This window comes from Leuciscus leuciscus, assembly GCF_965113295.1.
Source record: "Leuciscus leuciscus genome assembly, chromosome: 3".
In the NCBI taxonomy this organism is placed as follows: domain Eukaryota; kingdom Metazoa; phylum Chordata; class Actinopteri; order Cypriniformes; family Leuciscidae; genus Leuciscus; species Leuciscus leuciscus.
Window position 1 is genome coordinate 5,505,302 of NC_138727.1, and position 14,299 is coordinate 5,519,600.

Below are 14,299 nucleotides of genomic sequence, written 5' to 3' on the forward strand. Positions count from 1 at the left end.
TTAAATCTCATATTTGTACTGAATCCATCCCAGAAGGTCTGGCGTTTTGCCTACGAGTCGAGCTAAATTTTCACACTTCAACCCGATCTCGCTTTCTGAACTGTTGAATATAGTGTCCAGTTTAAGATCGACCACTTTTTCACTTGACGTTATACCAAATAGATTGCTAAAAGAAGTTTTGGATTCAGTGTCACCAAATATTGTATCTGTGATCAACAGTTCCTTACAGACAAGTTCTATTCCATCTTGTTTCAAACATGCAGTAGTTCATCCGCTGCTTAAAAAAAACAAATCTGGATCCATCTGATCTTAGTAACTACAGACCTATTTCGAAACTGCCATTCTTATCGAAAGTACTGGAGAAAGCTGTTTTAAACCAGTTGTCCCCTTACTTACTTGAGAACAATATATTCGATCCGTTTCAGTCTGGCTTTAGATCTACAGTAAGCATAGCACTGAATTGGCCTTGCTAAGAGTGGTAAACGACTTGTTATTTGTGGATTCTGGAAATTGTGCAGTTCTGATGTTGTTGGATTTGAGTGCGGCTTTTAATACAGTGGATCACTGTATTCTTTTGAAAAGGTTAAAAACCGAGGCTGTTATCTGTGATTCAGCCACAGAGTGGTTTGAGTCCTATTTCTCTGAGAGGAGCTTCTCTGTGGAGATGGGTCAGTTTCATTCATCACCTGCTTCTGTCACGGGTGGAGTACCGCAAGGCTCCATTTTGGGCCCGATTTTATTTTCCCTCTATATGCTCCCACTTCGTTACATTTTTGAATCTCACAAGTTTCCGTATCACATTTATGCCGATGATACCCAGTTGTACATGTCAATAAAACCTGGGTCTAAGTCCCTGTCAGATTTATTAGCCTGTGTAAATGACATTAAGAGTTGGATGGGTGAAAACTTTCTTCAGAAGTTATTTTTTTTGGCTCCCCCCACTTGGTAGACGGCCTGACCTCTAGTTTAGGAACTCTGCAAGCGAATATCCGCACTCATGTAAAGAACCTGGGTGTTATTGTCGATTCTGAGTTAAAATTCGACAAACAAGATTTTTTGGCTTTGACAACAGAGTTTATTGTTGTCAGAGCCAGTTTTTTCCAACTTAGGGGTTTACGGAAATTGAAATATTTTCTATCTTTTGGTGACCTAGAGACAGTTATTCATGCTTTCATTTCCACAAGGCTTGATTATTGCAACGCTCTGTATACCGGTATAAACCAGTTTTCACTATTGCGTTTGCAACTGGTTCAAACTGCAGCTCGCTTCTTAATGGGGAAGAAAAAACGTGAGCATATCACCCCTATTTTATCACATTTACATTGGCTACCGGTCAAATATAGAATTGAGTACAATTTTTTAACTTTTGTATTTAAAGCCTTGCATGGTCTGGCTCCAGTTTATATATCAGACCTTATTTGTCTATACTCTCCGCGAAGATCTCTTAGATCATCCTCTGACAAATTATTTACCATTCCACTGTCTCGCTTGAAATCTAAAGGTGACAGAGCCTTTTCCGTATTTGGTCCTAAGCTGTGGAATTCGTTAAAATAAAAATAAAATAAGCATTTCGTTATATTCATTGGTGTTCGAAGGCTCCCCTCCTGTGGCTATTAATGGTACTGCAGACAGTGTATTTTGTCGCTCTTCTCTTGCCATACCGCAGCAGATTCGAGTGTCACTGCTGTGGCTAGGGCAAATTTTTCACGCTCTAACTCATTAACAGATTAATCGTGATAATAATATAAGTGAATATTTTCGATGCAATTTCTTTCATACATGTATTTGAACGTATATTTAATTAATTTAACGCTTTGACACGATTGTTGAGATTATTATAATATTTACTGAATTTTCACGTGCGTCACACGATTGTGAACGAGTTTATTTCTTGTGGTTATTGTCTATGTCTTAACATTCTGACAATTATTTGTATTATGAGTTGAGTGAATGTGTAATTTAAATTTTTCTAGTCATATGAATGTCTGCAGTAGTTTCTCTTCAGCCAAAGTGATTTGATAAAGATAAAGGCAAGTACAAAGAAGCCCACATGTGAGTGTCTATCCACATCCGTTACACTTAAAGACCAGTGTTGTTACTGTTCACTAAAACTATTCAAAATCTTTTTATTGGTAACTGAAATAAAATAAAACATAAATATTAGATTTTAAAAAAATCTTAATTTAATAATCTTAATTAGATTATTTTTAATTTTTTTTTAAAGACTTAATAAAAAACTTAGGATAAACCAGGAAGATGAAGCAGTACGTTTCACATTCACACTATAGATAGCAAATTCAATGGATTCAATTGAGTCAAATGGTAGAAAAATAAAATTTGCAATACCCATCATTCATGTACCCATTTGAGCATTGTGCTTCTCTCAACAAGTTACCAAGTGTCGTCACTGGCCTGTTTTTCACGCCGTCTCTGACACATTTCACCATGAAAAGACAAGTCTGTACAGCCAAAAACCGGTTGTACCCAGTTTCTGCCACCCTCCTCCGTAGTATTCATGATTTATGATTGTCTTGAGGGCAAGGAGACTCGACAAGGATGTCTATTTCAAAGCTTCTGGACCGGCATGGAACACACACAAAGTATGAAAGTTGGTCTCCTGTCACCTTTCGGCCTGAGAAACTTCACAGCGTGTTAAAGTGCTGAGAGAGTTGCCTCAGTTCAGTTTGGCCAACCTATTGAGATGAGTACAAGAATATAAGTACCTTGGCACAATAATTGATGTTTTGAATCACACACTGATGCTTGTTTGTGCCAAAGCCCAGCAGCTTATGTACTTTTTGACATTGTGAATTTTAACATTGACCCCACTTTGATGAGAATGTTTTATTCTTGTTTTATTGAGTCTGTTTTAACCTTCTGTTTTATCTGCTGCTTTAGTTTTCTGTCCATAAAACAAAACAAAAAAACGATTAGAGAGTATCGTTAGGACATGTAGCGAGATTGTAGGCATCAACTTCCCCTCTCTCTCCCACATCTACTCCAACAGAGTGGCAAAGAAGGCCCAATCTATTGCAGCTGACCCTAGCCATCCCTTGTCCTGCCAGTTTAAGCTCAGGCTCTATGTACTCCATGCCCAGATGCAGGTCCAATAGACTCAAAAACTTTTTTTTTAACTTTTTTTTTTTTTATCAGAAACTATTTCAATTTTAAACAATTTGCCAGAACTGTTTTAAATGTATTTATTTACTATTGTGTTTCAGAGACTGTGAGAATGTAATGTTTTGCTGTATTGTTGTGTGTTTCGTCCTTGTGTCTGCTGGCTGTACAAATAAGTTGCCTTCTGGGACAATAAAGTTACCTTGACCTTGAGTTTGAAGTTTCCAATCTCGCCACAATCAAGACCAAATAACAGCCTGCGCTTTTTATCTGATTTCTCCAAAACGCTGGGCTTAACATGGAAACAACAATTTTTCCAAACAGAAATAAAACACCTGATTATATAATGTTGGCAACTTCTAATCAGCCCCTTCACGTCCTTGAGTTTGCAGCTTTGATATAAACCCCTTTCCTTAACTAATAGCTCACAATTTGCAAAATGAGAAATAACATTTCCGTCTTAGCAATTCTGCTCGTACTCTGGCACTTGACCTTTTCCAAAAGTCATTAATCAGCCCTGAAGGCTTTTGTTGTTGACAAAGTGAATAATCTGATTTTGCTATGAGGAATACGCCGCCGCCAGCGCCAACCAACTTTCGACTTTAGATTATTTCTAAGTCTCATTAGCCAACACGTTTGCTTCTGCTGAATTCAGGTCTTCCTCGGCCAAATGTCCCGCATCCCCTCACGACATACTCTGCCTGCTCTATTGTTGCCCAATTTTTCAAAAGACCTCTCAATAAGGCCTTCTAATCCATAAATCATGCAGTGAGCGTTTCACTAAGTAAACCCTTTGGGGCAATCACAGCAACTCACGAAAGCCAATATACCTCACGCTTGACTGTAATTCATCTCCTGAGTGCAAAGCTCCAATGCACATAATTCAAAACGCTCAGTCGGGGTGGGAGATTTCACCTGCAGATTCGAGCTAAACATGCCAGTTCTTTGGTCATGGCTAGCATCCCCTGTTCTGACAACTGCTTGGGGAAGGAGAGGCACAGAAACGAGGGAGAACTCAAAGAGCGTTGTATACCATGAAGTTTAAGGGTAAGTTCATACTTGTAGTTCGGTTCGCTTGGTTCGTTTGGTCTGGACCAAAAAAAATAAAAAAATAACACTGCTCCGCCTAGTGTTCACTTTGGGATTTTAACACCGAACCTAAAGGCATAGGAATATCTTCACAACCTGTTTGGTCTGCTTTTATTACGTATATTTTGTGATGGAACTTACTGAACATCCAAAACAATGCTGTGTTCTGGGCTAAATGCACTCGTTGTATGTGAGTGGCCGACATATGATTGTATTTTGATCCGCTGAGAACTCGTGAAAAGATTATAAAATGTGTAAAGGAGTCAAAACAGCGACAGGAATCCCTCCGTCAAACACACAAACAAAGATCTGCTGCGAAGAGACGTGGTTCTGATGCCTCTACTGAACTGTGATGGGCAACATCTCGACTATGACGAGAAAAAAACAGGTATGCTTGAGCATTCTGTTCTTTTTAGGGTCGCATCTTGTGACACGTCCCGTTTTTTATTCGTTTACATGTCTTTGTTCCGTGTTGCATTCATATTTCATTCAAACCACACCAGAGTTCGTTTGGAAGCGGACTGAGACCCATCTTTTCAGCGGTATTGCTTGTTTGGTGTGCACCAGGGCTCGGATTCCAGCATTCACACTTATTCAAATGAATGGCACGAACAGAGCAATCCCACCAGGGTTCGTTTTTTTTTATCAAACCAAACATGCCAAGTGTGAACACACCCTAATGCTGCGTTGACACCGAATGAGAATTGAGCGTCTGGAGCGAGTGATTTCCTTGTTAAGACAATGTAAAGACGCGTTGACGCGCGTCTGGAGGTCCTGCGGCGCGATGGACACGATTTTGCCTCATTCCCCGCATCCAGTTCACGCGAAAGAGGCAAATTGAGCTTCTGCCGTGATACACGCGAGTGATTTTATTTGGTGCTTTTTGTGCATTCACGTGTTTGAAGCGAATTTGCGTCCGACGCCCGAGTTGAAAAATCTGAACTTTGCCGTCTGTTTGCGCCGCGTTAACCAATCAGGAGCCTGCTTGCTGCTGTCAGGTGGTGAAATGACGTGATAAACTTTTGTTTAAGAAATGCCCGCTTTTCAGTTTATAATTTTATTTTATATGTTTGGCCTCAATAAATTATTTTGTAATATGAGTAAATGCCTGGTGTGGTTCTAATGCACAACAAAGCAAATATTTTGTCACATAAAAACATATTCATTTTGTATTGAATGCTATTTATTCCATATCTAAATCTAGATTATATGAAACATTACTATGCTAATGTAAAGACAACCAACATACTTTAGTGTATAAGAACATAGTTCATGTCTGGACAGTGTTGTGTGAGAAAAAAAATCACAGGACAGGTTAATTACTTTTGGAGGCTCCATTTATCATCAAAACAAAAATAAATTACAGATTAGGTGGGATCATCCTCGCCCCGATGCGGGACAACAGGTCATCAAACTGGGCGCGGGACAGGCGGAAGTACCGCTGAAAGCGGCCGTCATACAGGCGCAGCTCCTGGAGAAAGTGGTGAAACTCGCCAAACTGGGTACGCCTCCAGAGGCTCTGGTGGACCCAAGTACAGCGACGATGACCCCTACAGAGCAAATACGAGCGGTGACTCTCTCGATGAATGCTTGATCAACATCAACCATCTTGCAAACAGACAACCGCCTAGCACTAGCCCCTCACACAAAAAGAATTTCCCCTCGAACGCGTGTCTATTTCGCTTCAAACGCTCGCTTTATAGAGTGGATTCAAAATGTTCAAGCGTCCATCTAGACGCAAATTTGACACTCAATTCACGTGCGGTGTGAACACAGCATAAGATGAAAAGATATTTAGTAATTGTCATGCCACCTGCCAGATGTCAGATTAACAAAATCAAAGGCTGCTATATGCCGCTAACTTTAATAGAAATGTCTTTGATACTGTCATCCGTCAGTAGATATATAGAAGAAATATAAAGAACATTTATTTGAAAAATAAATCTTTTGTAACATTATATTATACATGTCTTTACTGCCACTTTTGATCAAGTTAATGGCCTCTTTTCACAGACAGCGCTTATATTATATTAGTTTAATTAGGGCAGCTTTCATAAACATGCCTTAGGGGGAAAAAAAGCATTACTGTGTGCATCTTGAGACAGAACAATGGCACTGATATTTTTTAAGATATGCAAGTTGCTTTCAGTTAAAACTGCTCAAACATAGTAGTCTGGAACTAGTCGTAAACCCTGTTTGTGGAACCGGGGATAGAGTCCTTGCTGAATAAAGTATCCCTTTACAAAAAATCGTACCTACCCCAAACTTTTAAACAGTCATAAAAATAAATAAATAACATTATAATTGTATTTAGTCTCACTTTGATCAATTTAATGTGTCATTGCTGAATACAAATATTAGTGTCTTAAAATAAATCTTACTCACCCCAAATGTTTGAATGATATATATTGCTTAAGTCTGTGGGATTTTTTTCATCCATTTTATTGTCATTAGCAGTTTTCAGAGAAAAGTAATACAAAAAGGGATTTTGAGCAACAGTCATTCCAATGCTTTAGCAAACACAGATAATACAACACAAACTTATACATAAAATATATTTGGTCCCAGCATAAAAAAAGAGTGTTATTTTGTGATGTTCTTATGGTCTCTTTCATCTGAGTCTTGTACAGGTCAGGAAGTGTGCTTTTTTTCCTCTTCCCCAAGTCAAGACCTATTGGAGCGGTGATCATTTTCTCTCATGTTGTCTTGTCAGGGCTGGTGATTTGCAATGATTTCACTCCACTGACCTGATTGACTTTCTGTGTTCACTCTATAACCTGACATCATGGCTGGTCTTTGAATGAGGCTACTGTAACGGAAGATCATTTGCTCTGACCCTGAGCGCTTTCAGTGAATGCGTGGTATTTTTGGAACGTCTCGTTAATATCCGTATTAATGGGATCGCTCAAGTTTCTCTTAAAGTAGACACCATGGGATTTTCAGAGATGCAGTGTTGGACACAACAAGGTCTTCTAATTGGTTTTTAAATATTTCTGACATCACAATTCAATTCACATTTTATGAAAACGTATGATATTTACGTTTTCATAAAATGTGAATTGAATTGTGATGTCAGAAATATTAACTATGTTTACACAACAATAATAAAAATAATTTTTTTTTTTTGTATATGTCGCTTTGTAAAGAAACACTATGTGCCTATCGACTGAACATGTAATACGCATGTGCATGACATCACCGTTTTCACAAACATGATCACTTGCATTTTTTCCTGATAATGGTGAAAATAATCTAAAATAATGAGTAGTAATACATCATTCGAAACTGTAAAGGGTCTATTTTATTTTTTATTTTTTTTTGTACACACAATAACAACAAAATGTTGTGCTTTTGTAGCTTTCTGCCTTCTCTGTCTGTGTGAACTTCTTTCTGAATAGCGTTTCAAAAATGAACTGAAACTCAGCGAATACTTTCCACACAGACATGAGAGATGTCTTTAGAAAGCTTGAAGTGTCTACTTTTAAATGAAGTCATATCGAAAACAAATATTCTCTGTTTATGTAATCGGTATGAAACCAACGAGAGGTACAATCTTTCCTGTCTGACCAACCTGATCTCATGGCAATTCCTACGTATTTTACGAGGTGGCTAATTCGTACGAATTCATACGACCTCACTTGTGCGAATTTGTACGATTTTTGCTAAATTGTACATATTTTACGAGTTGCCCAATTAGTATGAATTCGTACGAATGACCTACCCCTGACCCCGCCCCTAAACCTAACCGTCACTGGGGTTTAGACAAATTTTATGAATTCGTACGAGTGAGGTCGTACAAATTCGTACGAATTGGTCGGGAGATAGCGTTGGTCTGGTCAGACCAACGCTATCTCCCGACCAATTCGTACTCATTATTTTTAATGTGACCACACGAAGTGCAGGCTATTCACACGCTAATCGTCCACGTATGGCACACGGACCTGTCATCTCGACCCCATCATCTCGATAAACAAACATCAATCTTCATCATTTATCTGCTTTTCATCGAGTTTGGAAGTAGAAGCACTGTGAGGAATACACCTTGAATTTAAGAAGAACGCGACTGATTGAGCGAAGGTAAGTAATTTATTCTCACTTGCGTTAGTTAATGTGTTAATGTAAAGCTCAAGTTCCCATTCAATGTACAGTATAATGGGGGGAAAAGCCCAGTACATTAATCAAAATTTCTCAATTGGTGTTCCTCCGGAAAAAAAAAAAAGAAAAGAAAAAAGTCAAGACATGAGGGTGAGTAAATGATGGCATGACATAGCTTTCATTTTTGAGTGAAGTAATCATTTAATACATCACCATATTGTGGTGAAATCTCATAGCCTTGTGCATTCCTCTCTTGTGTTTGAGTTACATCTCATTAATGTGGTTTAAATATGTGCAAGGATTGAAGCACAAAGGCTGTGTGTGGAAAATGTTGGTTTCAGTTGCCATAGAAGATGGAGTTAATTCATTCAAAATATTAAGCTCAAGTCAGGCGTGGGCTTTATTTGAAGCCTGCATCTCTGCTCAATTTGATCCCCATTATTTTCACTGTGATGTGCTTGCTAAGCCACTGGAGAGTAATTCACTGCTGAACATATGGCAGAATGACTCGCTTCACAAGGGTTAATGTTTCGATTGCTCATTTTCCGGAAGCGACTTTAATCTCGGGCCCATCCCTTGAACTTATGCTTCATTGTTGTTTTCCCAGGTTGCCTATTGGTTCAATTGGAAAACATGCAAATGTCAGTCGATCAGATTACTTCACCTTATTACTTTCCCTCCCAACACACTTGTCTGGGTCTGTTTCAAATAGAAATGTATGCCTCAGTGCTTCTGCTTCAGCCCTTGACTGCTAGAGCAATGATTAAACGTGAAGTGTGTACATTCAATAGCACAAATAGCCATCAGCTAGATAGTCCAGCCCAAACTCATGCCATTGTTTGAGCCAATGCTGCTATGTTGGGATTCTTAAATATTAATTCTTTGATCAAATGTTTTATCTTTTTGAATAAGTAATTACTTTGCAATCAAAACCATTCTAAAATGCTATTATTGATTTTTTTTGTGTGTGTTTGTTTTTAAGCAAGGACACATTAAACCGATCAAAAGTGACAGTAAAGACATTTATAATGTTACAAAAATATTTTATTTCAAATAAATGTTGTTGCTTTACTATTCATCAAAGGATCCTGACAAAATTCATCAGTTTCCACAAAATATTAAGCAAAAATAATAATAATGATAATAATGATAACACACACACATATATGTGTATATATATATATATATATATATATATATATATATATATATATATATATATATATATATATATATATATATATGTGTGTATATATATATATATATATATATATATATGTGTATATATATATATATATATATATATATATATATATATATATACATATTTAAAAGAACCATTATTAATACTTGAGCAACAATAATAATTCAGCACCAAATCAACATATTACAATGATTTCTGAAGGATAATTTGACACTAAAGACTGGAGTAATGATGCTGAAAATTCACTTTTACATCACATAAATAAATATATAACATTTTAAAATGTATTCAAATAAAAATAATAAAAAAAAAAAAACATTTTAAATTGTAGTGATATTTCACGTTTTGTACAGTATTTTTGATTTAATAAATGCAGCCTTGGTGAACATTAGATTAAAAAATATATATATATAAATAAATAAAAATATAAAATAATAAAAAATATTATTTTATTTTATTTTATTTTTTTAACTTAATTATTCATGTTGTCAGACGAACATTTAATTAGAAGAATCAAACAACATTTGAGTTAGTAAGTAATCAATAGTGAAGTGAATTGAATCTGAGCCTTTGGCTTCCTGTAAAAATGAAATGTTCTGATTCTCGGTTCCCTGCCTGAGCCGGGGTTATCAGCGAGGAGCACTGTTACAATTATCTTTGTTTTAGGGATCATGTAGCCTTTGTTCTACCTCTTGTGCGTCTTCTATGCCTGTCTCTCGATTTCTATTATTCATTTGCCCTGAATATTCCGCCTAGTGTCTGTCTGTTTGTCCCTAGCGATGCCTCTTCTTTGACTTCAAACAAATTAATTTTAGATAATATGGGCCACTGTTAGTCTTTTCCCACTTTAAGGCAAGAATACGTGCCTTGAATATGCAGCGGTTTGCTTAATGCTGATCAGCAGAATTACTAAGGTGTTAATTGAAAACGTGAAGTTGTACAAGGTAACTTAATAAAACTGGGGAATTAGAAATTTCACAGATGATTTAGAGGAACAGATCAGCTGAAAAATGAAAAGTCTTTCATCATTCATTCTTCCCATGCCATTTAAAACCCTGTGGCTTTCTTTCACCCATGGAATAAAGAAGGCGAAAATTCAAAATGTTGACGTGGCTCTTTGTCATTGACTGAAAGCGAATGGTGACCAGGGGGCTGTCAAACTCCAAAAAATGAGGATAAAAATACATAAAATAATCCTTATGACTCATGCACTACTTTCAAACTGAGAGAAGAAAGACATTCTTACAGGTTTGCAACGACATGAGGGATTCAATGATGGCAGTATTTTATTTTTGGTTAAAATATCCCTGTAATGAATCCCGATGAAATGATTAATTTTAATGTTCTTGCTGCAGTGAGAAATAATGATCCTCAGATAAGATAGTAATTATAATAGATATGTAATTTGTTGAAACTTAATTTAAAATGAATTGCAATATCTACTGTTTTGCTCTTTTCTTGATTAGTCTACTATAAAAAACACTTTTTATTGGTACAATTGGATTAAATAAGCTCTATTCATTTATTATTTCACAAGTTCATAGTTTCTGGGTTTCCAACCTTCCATGGAAAACTGGTTGAGGCTGAAAAGTCATGAAAATCAATACAATCTTATGTTAATTTATGCTACATGTTATATAAACACAGAAGAAATATTACTGGGTTTAGAGTAGAAAAGGGTGCCAGAAGGAAAATGAAGGGCTCCTTTCATAATTATAATTGTATTTCTCTGTTAAGTCTCTGATGACCTTATCGTTTGATTTAGTAGCCTTACCTAATTCCTCACTAACTGCCCTTCGGCAGAGTGAGTGTCTCTTTAATAAGAATATCTTCTGTAAGGCTCTTTATTAGTTGCTAATAGTGGATTTATTTCATGAACTCTGGTGTGATGACAATTTCAGACTTAATTATGAGAAATATGATGGTTATCACCCACCATTCTTATGCAAAGGGCACCAGAGTGTAAGCGAGCATAGACTGCATGTCAATAGATCAGTGAACACCCGCCAACAATGACAGGTGACTTTGACAGTGTCAAAGGGGTAAATATTGGCCTTTTAACAGGGATGCTTTGTCAAATTATGCAGGTTAGTGATGTATAGTTTGACATTATGGAGCCGTAAGTGTCGAAGACTGTTCGCCCAGGCGACTGGGTCAGCCATGAAGAGGGGAAACACATTGGGCTGATTATGAACTGAATTATGGGGTAGTCCAGCTGCCACTGGGATGTGTTTCTGCACCCAAACACTAATTAACCATTACAGCATTCAGTCAAAGAAAGTTGCTAATTGCAAACACGTTAATCTACGAGCTGATGTTCTCTCAATGGAGACACTTAAGATGGAGTATTTGCATATTAAATAGCTAACAGTCTGCAGTAAAGCTAAAATGGGCTTGAGAAATGTAAGTGTAATCTGCAACACCCATTATGGGCCAAATGAGTATCAAATGTCTTCTGACACCATTGATTTCATGACATGTAGAACCACTAAATGTACAATGTACAAGCCTATCAGTTCAAATATGCATACAGAGGGTCAAGTATTTTTTTTTTTTTTTTAAGAAGTCTCTTATGCTAGCCAAGGCTGCATTTATTCGATCAAAATACAGTAAAAACAGTGAAATAATATTTCAATTTAAAATTTGCATTTTCAATTTTAATATGTCTTACCATGTAATTTATTCCTGTGATGCAAAGCTCAATTTTCAGCATAATTTCTCCACAGTCACATGATCCTACAGAAATCATTCTAATATGCTGATTTGCTGCTCAAGAAACATGTTAAATGTTACAATAGTGTTGCTTAATATTTTTGTGGAAACTGATGCATAATAGAAATGTAAATGCACAGTTACTTTTGATCATTTTAATGCATCATTGCTGACTAAATAATGACAGCATTTCCATTTTAACCATTAAAGTTAAGCTTAAAGTAAAGCTGAATGCCAGTGTGAGGTTTGGATGTCATTTGAACATGTTTCAAGAGTGATGTTGGGTGGTGTAGGATAAAAGCTTCTAAAGTGACGTTTTCTTACACAAGCCTGCTGGAATGTCCTGCTTAGATATATCTGTAGTCTCACAGCTTTTTGCAAAAAGAAATTGTGCTGGAGTGTACTGATCCATATCTCCGTCCTCAAATCACACATTTGGACCTGCATTATCTCCTCGGCACCCCATCTTGGCATCCGCAGGTATGGAGCGTCTTCCCATTTCAAGGGCTTGTGCCGCTGAATGCATGGCTAGCGGACGGTGATATTGCCTTTTGTAGCCAGAGCTCAATCCTGTCCCACTCGTATCAGATTTATGCGTATTGATTAGATGCAGATTGTGTGGCTGCCATCAACACATCCGTTGAATGGCTCCTGAAGTCTCTTCTACACTCTTGTGATCATCATATCTGGGGCCCTCTGACATACTGCATTCATCTGTGTTCATCCATAGGTGATAACCGTAATGCAGTTCTGAGAGCGTGAAAGACCTCTTCATGGTGACCCTAAAAGGCAAAACTGAATATACTCAAAGTTGGATTCTTCGTGATGATGGATGATGGCAGACACACAAGCATTTGGACTGATTACATATGAGCGAGATTTATAGCAACAAAGATTTATCACAGTTCACATGCAGTGGGTCCATGTGTGTCTCGATACAAGATCATGAATTATTGAAAAGACACTCTTGATAGTTTTGCAGATAACCACCATAACCAGTAGGCGTTGAACTATTATAATGCAGCAAAGCTGATACGTTTATGGACATTTTGTGCAATAGATCATACTTTAGATATTCGAGTAAACAATTCTACTGTTGATTTGCGAGGTGAATACAAATAAGACTCTTCAAAGACATGTGTACTTTGAAGTGCAACATGAAAGGGCATTCACAACAATTTTACATTCCTAGGCTACATCTATATTAATCTGGATACATTTAAAAAAGGCGTTTTCTTTTAAAATACTCTCCGTCCCCACTAGCGTTTTAAGGCGTTTTTTTTTTTTTTTTTTTTTTTTGCAGAACGCTAAATTCACCTCAGTGCACATGCGTAAAACCTCACGAAAGCTCACTGAGATGATACAGGCGGAAAAATAAATAATAAAGTTAAAGCGCAATTCTTCTGACAGGATCATTTTATTTAGCAAAATATCTCGCCATTCACTGATGCGTCCAGGTCGCACTCAGTCACCATATGGGGCCTCATTTATAAACATGGCATACGCACAAAACGGGGCTGAAAATGTGCGTACGCCACTTCCGACGCATAAGTTGTGATTTATAAAAACAAACTTGACGGGAAAATGTGCGCACCTGCACGCAAACTCTGACCCATGCGTACGAACATTTTGGAGATGGAGCAGTTTGGCGACACTGATGGTGAGCTGGAGTTAAGTGTCTTTTTGGTCACTTTTAGACAGAAAATCTAAAGAAAATTAAACATATACAGAACGATAATACAAATATAATTTCACTCACCAAGCCTGTCACTTGAAGCAAATATCCATCCCTTCTTAAATGTCCGCGCCAGCGAGCGCGTTGGGCCGTTTAGTGAAACTGACGCAAATAATTGTTTAAATAAATAAAATAATGATTTAAACTATGTTTTACTTCTGATATAAACATTTAGATTAAATATGCCATTCAAATTAATGGAGTTAAACACTTAAACATGAAATCATTACTGAGAAGTTACAAAAAAATTTATATTCAAATTCAATCAATAGAAATATTGTTGTGGATGCGATGTTTTTGAACACTTCCTGTGGCGTGCTGTGTTTTAATGTTTTAACCACAGAGAT